Source organism: Dama dama, chromosome 18, assembly GCF_033118175.1.
Source record: "Dama dama isolate Ldn47 chromosome 18, ASM3311817v1, whole genome shotgun sequence".
Lineage (NCBI taxonomy): Eukaryota > Metazoa > Chordata > Mammalia > Artiodactyla > Cervidae > Dama > Dama dama.
The window spans coordinates 27,314,303-27,326,298 of record NC_083698.1 but is presented as its reverse complement, the minus strand read 5'-3'; positions in this window follow the sequence as shown (position 1 = coordinate 27,326,298).

Below are 11,996 nucleotides of genomic sequence, written 5' to 3'. Positions count from 1 at the left end.
AACTTAAGGGTAGGCTAGGCAAATAGCAAGTAAACTTTATTAGATTTTATGCATGAGGAAATAAATTATTCTATATTACAAAGTATTCCAAGGTATATATTTAACAAATTATAGCAGACATGCTAATTATTTTCTACTTACTCACAGCTCCAGTTGATGATTCTATTTTACTACAGTCACAGTTGGCTGGCCAGATGTTTATGATAATCTGCAGTTACAGACAGACTCTGGGAAGAGTAAAAGAGAGGAATAATCAATTAAAAGTTTGGAATTAAAGTACTGAGGAAACTGGGTCAGTCAGAATTCAGCCAAGAATTTATTGGTGATTATACAGAGCTGGACTTTTAGCCATGTTAGGCTGTGGTAAAGATGGGTAAGCAGAGGAAGATGATAAAAATATTACAGATTGAACATATTCATAGAATAAAGTAAATACATAGTGTACACAGTTCTGAAAGAGGGAGTAATTTTAGTTTCTAATCTTGTAAGCCCAGCTATACTTCATTTCTGTCTTAGTATTCTGAGATATTTCATATTGTCTAATTGACCTATTTTTGAATTTTGTTAGTTTGAATATGATTTGCTTCTTGCAAATAAAGGAACCTGGTTGGCAGCAATGATCTGATTATCCAATGCTAGTAACAACATCACTGGATAAGTGTTGGTGATGAAGGTGATGAAGACAAGCAATATTACATATTAAAAAGGAGCAATGAGATGACCAATAGATTCAAGAAATTAAATCTGGCAGACAGAGTGCCTGAAGAACTATGGATAAAGGTTTGTAACATTGTACAGGAAGCAGTGACCAAAACCATTCCAAAGAAAAAGAAGTGCAGGAAGGCAGAGTGGTAGTCTGAGGAGGCTTTACAAATAGCTGAGGAAAGAAGAGAAGCAAAAAGCAATGGAGAAAGGAAAAGATATACTCAACTGAATGTAGAGTTCCAGAGAATAGCAAGAAGAGATAAGAAGGTCTTCTCAACTGAGCAATGCAAAGAAACAGAGGGAAAAATTAGATGGGAAAGACTAGATATCTCTTCAAGAAAATTGGAGGTATCAAGGGAATATTTCATGCAAGAATGGGCATGATAAAGGACAGAAACTGTAAGGACCAAACAGAAGCAAAAGAGTTTAAGAAGAGGTGGCAAGAATACCCAGAAGAACTATACAAAAAAGGTATAATGACCAGGATAACCACAATGGTGTGGTCACTGACCTAGAGTCAGACATCCTGGAGTGTGAAGGCAAGGGGGCATTAGGAAGCATTACTGCAAACTAAGCTAGTGGAGGTAATGGAATTCCAGCTGAGCTATTTCAAATCCTAAAAGATGATGCTGATAAAGTGCGGCATTCAATATGTCAGCAAATTTGGAAAACTCAGCAGTGGCCACAGGACTGGAAAATTCAGTTTTCGTCCCAATCCCAAAGAAAGGCAATGCCAGAGAATGTTCAAACTATGGTACAATTGCACTCATTTAACATGGTAGCAAGGTAGAGTTCAAGCTAGACTTCAGCAGTACATGAACTGAGAACTTCCAGATGTATAAGGTGGGTTTGGAAAAGGCAGAGAAACAAATGATTAAATTGTCAATATTCCTGTTGTGTCATAGAGAACGCAAGAGAATTCTAGAAAAATGTCTACTTCTGCTTTATTAATTATTCTAAAGCCTTTGACTGTGTGGATCACAACGAACTGTGGGAAGTTGTTAAAAATGGGAATACCAGATGGCTTTACCTGTCTGCTTAGAAACCTGCATGTGGGTGAAGAAGCAACAGTTAGAACCAGACATGGAACAACAGACTGGTTCAAAATTAAGAAAGAAGTATGTTAAGGCAATATATTGTCACCCTGCTTGTTTAACTTCTATGTAGAGTACATCCTGTGAAATGTAGGACTGGGTGAATCACAAGCTGGAATCAAGATTGCTTGGAGAAATATCAGCAATCTCAGATATGGAGATGATACCATTCTAATGGCAGAAATTGAAGAGGATCTAAAGGGCCTCTTGAGAGTGAATGAGAAGAGTGAAAAAGCTGGCTTAAAAGTCAACATTCAAAAAACTAAGATCATGATCATTCCATCACTTCATGGCAAATAAAAGGGGAAAAAGTGGAAACAGTGATGGATTTTATTTTCTTGGTCTCCAAAATCAGTGTGGATGGTGACTGTCACCATGAGATTAAAAGACACTTGCTCCTTGGAAGAAAAGCTATGACAAACTTAGACAGCATATTAAGAAGCAGAGACATTATTTCGCCAACAAAGATCTGTATAGTCAAAGCTGCAGACAGTATATTAAAAAGCAGAGACATTTCTTTGCTGACAAAGGTCCGTCTAGTCAATGCTGTGGTTTTTCCAATAGTCATGTAAGGATGTGAGAGTTGGACCCTAAGGAAGACTGAGCACCGAAGAATTGATGCTTTCAAAAATTAAATAATAAATAAGGGACTTCCTTGGTGGTCTAGTGGTTAAGAATTTGCCTTACAAAGCAGGGGATTCAGGCTTAATCCTTAGTTATGAAACCAAGATTCCACATGTTACAGAGTCCCTAATCCAAGTGCTGCAACTACTGAGCCTGCATACTCTGGAGCTTGAGTGCCACAACTAGAGAGTCTGTGTGTTGCAACTAAGAACCACAACTAAGACCCAACAGAGCCAACTAAATAATATTTTTTTTTAAAGAAAATAATATTTAACTGGATCCAGCAATAAAAGCAAGCCTATATATTTAAAAATCCACAAGTGATATCATATTTTTTGTTTCTCTTTTATTGTTTCCTGTTTTACCCATAAAGAAGAATTGGGTAAGTTATGGAGCTGTTAGAATCATTCATGCTTCAGTATATATTCTTTGAAATTATTTCTTAGGAAATTATACATACTGAGACATACATAATAAAATGAGGATTGTCTAGAATGTTGAAAAGCAAAATATTCCTCTCTCAGAACACGTAGAAAATTTTAGCAACTATTATTGATGAAACATGCCTATATCATTGAAACCAAGTCCACCTGAAACTGAGTTCCCAGCTGAGTTTATGATTAATCTCTATCCAGAACTTTGTTCACTTTCCTGTCTTGCCTGTTCCCCTCTGGATTGAGGATTAACAAGGAGAAGGGAGGGGTACTAAAACCAATCAAGACATTGTGAGGTCTTCCCAGGTATAAAAGCTCCTCCTGTCCCACATTACTTGTTTGGAGAAAAAAAATAAAAGTCTTCCTAGTCCTTCTTCGAGTTCCAAAGAGCAGGCTCAAGCACTTAATAATTAGAACACTAGAGTCACAGAACTCCTAATTCCTCCTGAAGGGATATAGATGGCAATCTGATGTATATCTTTGCGTTGTTCTGTAGAAACTAAGATTCCACCCATGTGGAAGATGGTCACTATATGCTGACCTCAAGCACTTAGACCCCTGAGTGCTTGGAACCAGAAGGCTGAGATTCCCAGAACATCACCCCATTACCTCACCACCAACCAGAAGAAAGTCCATGAGCTGGTTACATATCCTCCAACCCTCTACCCTCACACTGTCTTTAAAAACCATAGCCTGAAAGCCAGTGGGGAGTTTGAGTCTTTTGAGCATGAACATTCTTCTTGCTTGGTGCCCTGCAAATAAAGACTTCATATCCATGCGTGTGTGCTAGTCGTGTCCAGCTCTTTGTGACCCCATGGACTGTAGTCCGCTTGAAGCCCTTACTTTGTTGCCAACACCTACTTTCAATTTTCAATCCATAACATCACCAATAAGCAAATCATCCACAAAGCCAACAGCACTTCAAGTACACACATAGTAAGTTTATTTAGTGATCTGATTTCCTGTCCCTTTCTTGGAATACATTGGTTTCAACCTTTGGATTTTCCCTAAGATTCCTCCACCATGTGTTTAAACATCTTTTGGTAAAAAGTTGTTGGCTATTTTTAAAGGAATATGTTTATAAGAGTAAGATTGAGTAAATGCGTATCAGGAAGGGCAGAAAAATTTGTACCTCGCTAATCTTGGGGGAAAAAATATTTTATCTATACATTAGATTTAGATTTACCAATCTGAGTCCTTTTGAGAACTTTTACTCTATGATATGAATAAAACTAATTTGGGTTTTGAGACTCACGGAGTAAGTGCCTCCCTCTCCTTCCTGATATTTGTGTTGGAGGAGATGAAAAGCCTTGGGTGAGATGTGGTACTTTACACAGCTCTGGCTTCTTGATCTGTAAGACAGTAACTTTATTGTCCATCATTCTTGAGTTCTTTTTTTAGATACTAACATAAAACTACTTAAAATCAATGTATTTCTTACATCCTGAAAAATCTAAGTGAAAATAGGTGGGCAAAAATAGTTAACAACACATGAATATAGAATAAAAGAAACAAGTAAAGGAATGATTATTATGTTTGAATGACCTTATCAATGAAGTTACCATTGCTTCTCTGTAGTCAAGGCAAAGACTGAACCCTAATAGTTTACATATAATTGTCATTATTATTAGTTTATTAAACACCTAGTTTTTCAGGACTTGTAATCCATACCCACTCCCTGCTGGAAGCACTTGAAAAATTATCAAGAAGATCTTTATTTGGGGAACATAAATGGAATATGTATTCTTTTTTTGTGTGTGTGTGATTTTAGTAATTTAATAATATGGCCTTTGATAAAAAACTTGGAACTTAAAGTTATATTTTCGACTTATATAGGACACTTGTTTATTACAATTTGCAAATATTTAAAATTTCAGAAACAATCTAAGTTTAAAACAAGTTCAGTGGAAACATATTATATGTTTGTGGGAGATTGTTTCTCACCATGATCACAGCAGCCCCTGGTATCCTCTGTACTCTTTGCAATGCGACTTTGGCCCTTCACACATCAAGAGATAGTCTACGTACTTTTTTCTTGACCTCAGCCTTTGGATTTATTTTGGCCAATAGGATGCAACTTTTAAGCTTAGTACTTAAGAGAACTTGTGGATTCTTTTTCATTCATTTAGAAGCCAGTCACCATCTAGAGAAATTGAAGATACTCTATGTGAAAGGGAGTTAGAAAGAGGCCCTTGAGGATAAAGGCCAAATAGAAGAGAAAAGGAGGGATCTTAGCTGAAGCCAGCAGCAACTACTAAGATGTAAATGAAGACATCTTGGATGTCCCAGCCCTAACTGAATTGCCAGCTAATTTGCCAACTAAAATGCCACATGAATGATCCCAGTCAAAAGTAAGTGGAGCAGAAAATCAACCCACAGAATTGAAAGAAAGAAAAGATCATAGTTGTGTAACTAATTTTTAGGATTGCGTATTTTTTGCAGATATAGATAACTTACATGGATTTTTTGTAAACATTTTCCCCCCAGCATTTGACTTGTTTTATCGTCTTGTTAACCTGTCTTTTGCAGAGCAGAAAATTTTAATTTTTATGAAGTCCAGCTTATCAATTCTTTCCTTCATGAATCATGTCTTTGGTGTTATGTCTAAAAAGTCATCATCAAACCCAAGGTTATCTAGATTTTCTGTTATGTTATCTCTAAGGAGTTTTGTAGCTTTGTGTTTTACATTTAGGTTTATAATCCACTTTGAGTTAATTTTTGTGAAGGGTGTAAGATCTGTATCTAGATTCATGTGTATGTGTTTGCGTGTCTTTGTGTATGGATGTACAGTTAGTTGTTCCAACATCTGTTGTTGAAAAGACTACCTTTTCTCCATTGTATCCTGAAAGAGACTGTGTTTGAATTAAAAAACAGTATGACAAACAAAACAGGTAAACTTTCTGTGGTGATGGTATGAGGAAATATAGATATAGTACCAATCAATAAAGTACCAACTTCTGAAGATATATCTGAAGAATGGCAGACACAGATAACCACTGGGCTATACTTACAGGATATCCAGTGAAAAGTTCATGATGATAGTTCCTGAGTCTCTTCAGTGTAACACAAATTAAATCTTGTCATTCTTGTGAGTTAAGAGATAGAAGCTATAAATGGAAATGTCCTAGAGATTTTTCAATCTTTAATTTCTCCTTTATTTTGTTAAGCAATGAAGAGATTTCTAGATTTCCCCACCTTGGCAGTGTTCTCAATTTTTGTTTCCAACCCTGAAGAAGGCAATTAAGAAACCCATGGGGCTCCCCATGGAGGGAATGTGAGCTAAGATCCCCAACAGAAATGGGGACATCCAGTGGGAATTCACCCCCTTCCAAGGGAGTGTCCCTTTCCACCTGGGGAATACCTGGGGTGTTACTCGCCCAATTCTAAACCAGTGGGGTGTATGTGGATATACATAAGGTTTTCTTGAACTTGTGATGGTGCCTAACTGCTCCATGTTGCCAAAGTCTGATTATGACTTCAGATGGCAAAGTTCCTGATTGTAGAGTTGACTAGTATTTATTTTCTCCTTCCGCCCTACGGTTGTGAGACATGAAGTTCCCAGCTTTGGTCTACATCTTAGTTTCTACTTCCTCAAAGACTCAAGAAAGAAAAAAAGAAAAAAACAAGGATGGAAGGAAGGAAGGGGTAAAGAAAGTTAATAATCAGTGAGTAAGGAGATGATGAGCAATCTGAGTTCATATGTATGTTTAGATTTTGTGTGCTAGGCTGCCTCTAACTTGTCAAGTTATTATGGTTTCTTTGCCAAATCCCCAAAATATGAATTAAAAATAGTGTGTTGCTTTAATGTACATTATTGCTGAGTTGTTTTGTGGCTTCATCATGAAAGTCTGGTTTCAAAAACAGTATGAAAGTGAGGGTTCTCAGCAGGATTGTGAGTTTTCATTTAAAAACCAGAAATGGAAACAAGAAAGAATAACACACCACAGAAGAAAAATGAAACCACTATATACAATATGACCTAGCCAAAAACAAAAGTAGAAATGCATTTTATAATTTGTCAGAGACTTAAGAGACATACAGCAAGTGTATTTTTGACCCCAAATTAGCTGCATTTCATCTTGTTTCAGGTTTAAAAATGAAATACTTTCTCACAGATCTGGTTTAGAGATCTTGAAACCAATAAATGCTGTATGTTTTGTATTCATTTGGCAGATAAATAGACACATTCCTAAGTATTTGTATAAACAAAATTATTCAACTAAAAATTCCCTGTGCTTAACTAGAGTACCATTTCTTCAGATGTTTTTCCCTTTGAAGTAAAATGTTGGGAAGAAAATGCCATTGATATAACTATTACTGTAAATAACTCATTGTTGCGTATTTGTAAGTTTAAAGTTCCTAGCCTTATGACTGTATGTTTTATGCACATTCTTGTAGCTACCAAATAATGAATATAGCATAGTAGGTCCTTAGGATAAGAAAATTTGATTTTTTGAGAGTAGACAATAGTTTGGATTTTCCAATATAACTTAGTACTTTTATAAAACTTTTAATTTAGATATTGTTTCACACTTCCAAATATTGTAATACTAGTGCAAAATTTACAAATTGTTTATATTTTGCCCTATTTATAACTTTCTTTTGCTTCTGTTTCTGTGTGTGTGTATAGATATATACATATACATGTATATACACATATAAAGAAACACACATTGAATTTATATGTGTACATACATGTATATATGTATATACATGTATATCTATATAGATACATATACTCTTTATGTATGTATATTTATATAAGTATGTATGTATACATATATATATGTATGAGGATGTAAGAGTTGTCAAGTGTATATAGGATTTCTATATGGAAAAATTCAAAGCTTATGTTCTTTGGCTTATAGTGATCAGATAATCAATATATTGTGTACAACTTTGAGGTGGGCTTTCATGTCCGACTCAATGAACATGAATTAGAGCAAATTCCAGGAGAGAGTGGAGGACAGAGGAGCCTGGAGTGCTGCAATCCGTGAAGTTGTAAGGAGTCAGACACGATTTTGCAGCTTAGCAACTGAGCAACAGGCTTTGCTTTAATATAAGGAGGCATTTTTCAGCATCTCAACTGACATAGATATGATACTTTGTTGACAAATGCCTCTCTAACTAGATGCTGAGGCATAATTCATTTTTATTGAGGATATGTAAGAGAAGAATTAGATATTTTCTCAATTCCTGTAATGATAGGAAAGAAAACCATTTAAATTTACAAAAGAGCCTCCTAGTTTTTGACTTACGAGTTCGATTTGTGGAGAAGTGGGGTAGATATCTTATGTGACACTCTGTATTTTAGATTTATATGAGAAAGTGGCAAATACAATGGAAACAAATGATTGTCAATAAATTACTTTCCAAAACACCTTCAGATCATGATATGGAGTTAGTATAAACTCTTACATCTGTCACATCTCTGAAGGGAAAAAAAATATTTATAAGTACTGTCTTAAAGAATTATAAGTTCCTAAAATTTAACCAAAAAAATAAATCAGTACTTAGCAGAGAGCTAAGAAAAGAGTAAGTTACTTATAAATAATTGTTGAAATAAAAATGAATTAATCACCTTGGTAAGTTTTAGTCTTAAATGGATTTTGTAGTATTTTAAATGTTTTTAAATGAATAATCCATGTTTGGTTTTTTACACTAACACTCTATTAATTAGAACATTTGATTTGAACCTTATTCTTGAAATATGCCAGATAAAGCTAACTTAGCTCCTCTTTTTTAAATCTGCCAAAAAAAATTATCTAACAAACTAACATCTGTTTTGCATTATCGAGTGGCTCACTCTCTTTATGGGCCTCTGCCCTCAGTATGCCCAGAGTCAAGAACTCACACTAGTGCACACCACTGTTGTATTTTGCTTGTGCCATATATACACATATATGTATATACATGTATAGCTGCATATGCAAATACTTGTATAATATTTATGTGTATCTATATTTAATACTGGGCTTCCCTGGTAGCTCAGACGGTAAAGCGTCTGCCTACAATGTGGGAGACCCAGGTTCGATCCCTGGGTCGGGAAGATCCCCTGGAGAAGGAAATGGCAACCCACTCCAGTATTCTTGCCTGGAGAATTCCATGGAATGAGGATCCTGGTAGGCTACAGTCCATGGGGTCGCAAAGAGTCGGACACGACTGAGCGACTTCACTTCATATTTAATACAGAGAGAGAGGGGTTGTTATTAGCTGGATCTTCTAATATAGTAAGACTTGACAGTTGCTGAGTATTTACTGAGTGCTAAGCAATATGCCAAGTCTTTAAATGCTTTTCTTTCTAAATGTTCATAAATGTTTGAAATCCTATTGTTACCATCATTTGAAAGATCTCAAAGCTAATATGTGGTAGAAGTTAAGTTCACAATGTGAACTTCTGGCTATTGACAGTGTGATTCTGGCTATTCTTAACCATTGTACCTTATGACCCACACAAAGACAGTCTTCACCATTTTCATACCTAGACACAGATTCATGTCTCCATATCACAGTATGCTCCTATGTCTATCTATTTCTATGTCTGTCAAGAGTAGTAGTTAATGGGGGTAATTTTGCCCCTCTGATATAATCAGCAATATCTGGAGACTATTTTCATTATTATATCTGAGAGGGTATTATTGGCAGAGGCCAAGGATATTGTGACTGTCCTAAAATACACAGACTAGCTCCCCACCCTGACACACACATAGCAAAGAATTTCCTGACCCAATATGTTAATAGTGACAAGATTGAGAAACCCTCAACTGGAGAGATAAATATTTGAAGAGAAATGTAAATGTTTATATGTGTATTTTTACATAATTATGTTACTTTAGAGGACTCTTTGAGTTGTTAGAAGACAATGGCCTTTAAAATGTTTTAGAATTCTCTGAACAGGTTATTTTGACCCACAAAACACATAACTTTATTTCTAATTCAGAGAATAGTATTGCCACGTTATCCTTGATACTGAACTGTGTTATATTTCCCAAATATCTTGACTTAGTGTTGTCGACTATGCTCATTAAAAACAAAAAGAAAACCAAGAAACTTCAAGCATGTGCAAGAAACCTGTCATGAATTGATCTTTATCTTAGTCTATCTGGTATTATTTGACCTATATTGTGTTGAGAATGAGGTGAAATAGCCAGCAGTAAATAAACAAGTCTTCTCTACACAGTCATTTACTGCTTTCAAATGGCTTGAGGCCATCTCCATTCCCTTAATTGGCTACAGCAGACCACAGTTCACAATTCAAAAGGACCAAGTCATCATCAAATTGCAGTGCCCTCTGGCCTGTCAAATTTCTAGTAATGTAAATTTCCTGAAATCAGGTTCGTATTTGCAGTGGGAGTCATCAACAACCATAAACAACTCTGAAGGAAGAGTTATTGGGAATGAAAAAAAGAACTAAGAAGTATGGAAAAGGTATATATGAGTATAAATTGATGCATATGCAATAGTCAAAAATTGATGTTTTCCTCTATAAATATGGCAATTTCACATAATTAGACCTAAATTAGCTTTGGTACTTGAACATATAAGGCATAGTGGCTCTGCATTAACTTGTTAGTTGTTCAGATTGTGGTTCTACATCTTCTTGCTTCTGAACTTGAGACCATTGTATAACCTGTTTAAATCTCAGTGCCTGGAGCCTTCAGTTTGCACATTTATTGAATAAGCATATTTTATTTGTCTTTACAGCAGCAGGGAACTTACCTAGTTTTTTATAGTTCCATTCCCATTCATTAGACAATGTTGACCAGAGTGGTAGTGGCCAATATATTTTGAACATTTGTTGAATGAATGAATTCATGGAGAACAATAGCATTTATCTCATGGACTTGCTATAAAGCTTCAGTAAGGTTATGTATGTTAAAGTCCTAAGTATATATAGTAAATGTTAAATGTTAGCTGTGATTATTATTAATTCAAACAGAAAAAAAAGATTCCAGATAAATTTCAGAAGTTGTTTATTTTTCATGTATTTTCATCTTCACTTTGAAAATACATTTTTTGGTTCATTTTCATTAGTTTAAACTTCTCTCTGATCCTGGTGAATTTGTGTGTCAGACTCTCATACCACACTTTGAGAAATGTGGCCCTAATTCTTTTGTGCATATAACACTGTGTAAATTGTTTAGTAAATGAATAAATAAATAAGTTCACTTCCCCTTTTCTCTTTAGTATTTCTACTCTAGACTGTGGGAGATTAAATTTTCTTCAAAAATATCTGTAACTAGGCAGGTTTCCATTGCAAATAGACACAGTTCCAAGAAACCATCTAGTATCTTAAGGTTTTAGCCACATTCTCTCTTACAAAGAGTCCCATGGTTCCTTGGCCACAACGGCCACATCAGTCTTCTTGAAGCATGTTTATCTTGGGCAGTATCACATCTCTCTGTGCATCATGTAAGGGTGATGATGGCATTGCAGTATTCACTGATTCATAGCTTGTTAAAACCGGTATTCCGTGTGGTAGACCAGGGAGTATTTTTCAAGCTTTTGAGAAAACAAAGCAGTTGGGGCTTCCCCAGTGGCTCAGACAGTAAAGAATTGGCCTGCGATGCAGGAGACCTGGGTTCGATCCCTGCGTTGGGAAGATCCTCTGGAAGAGGGCATGGCAACCCACTCAAGTATTCTTGCCTGAATAATCCCCATGGACAAAAGAGCCCGGTGGGCTACAGTCCATGGGGACGCAAAGAGTCAGACATGACTGAGCGACTAAGCACAGCACATTAATGAATCAACTCTCAAAATTTTACACTCACCTTTACTATTGCTTTATTTTGTTTCACTGAGGTTGTTTTTAATACAAAATTCCATACCCTGCAGCCACCCCTGGACCATTTAAAAGAGTGGTTAGTATTCAGAGTTGTCTAGTTTCATAATCATTTGTAGAATTTAAAGAAATTACACCTGCTAGGCTCAATCAAATGGAAATTGTGACTCAGTAGGTATAGGAAGGGGGTCCAAGTATCTAAACATAGATGGCATGTTGTTGTTCAGTTGCCAAGTCGTATCTGACTCTTTGTGACCCCATGGACTTCAGCACGCATCAGACTTCTCTGTCTTTCATTATCTCCTAGAGTTTGTTCAAATTCACGTCCATTGAGTCAACTGTCTCGTCCTCTGTCTC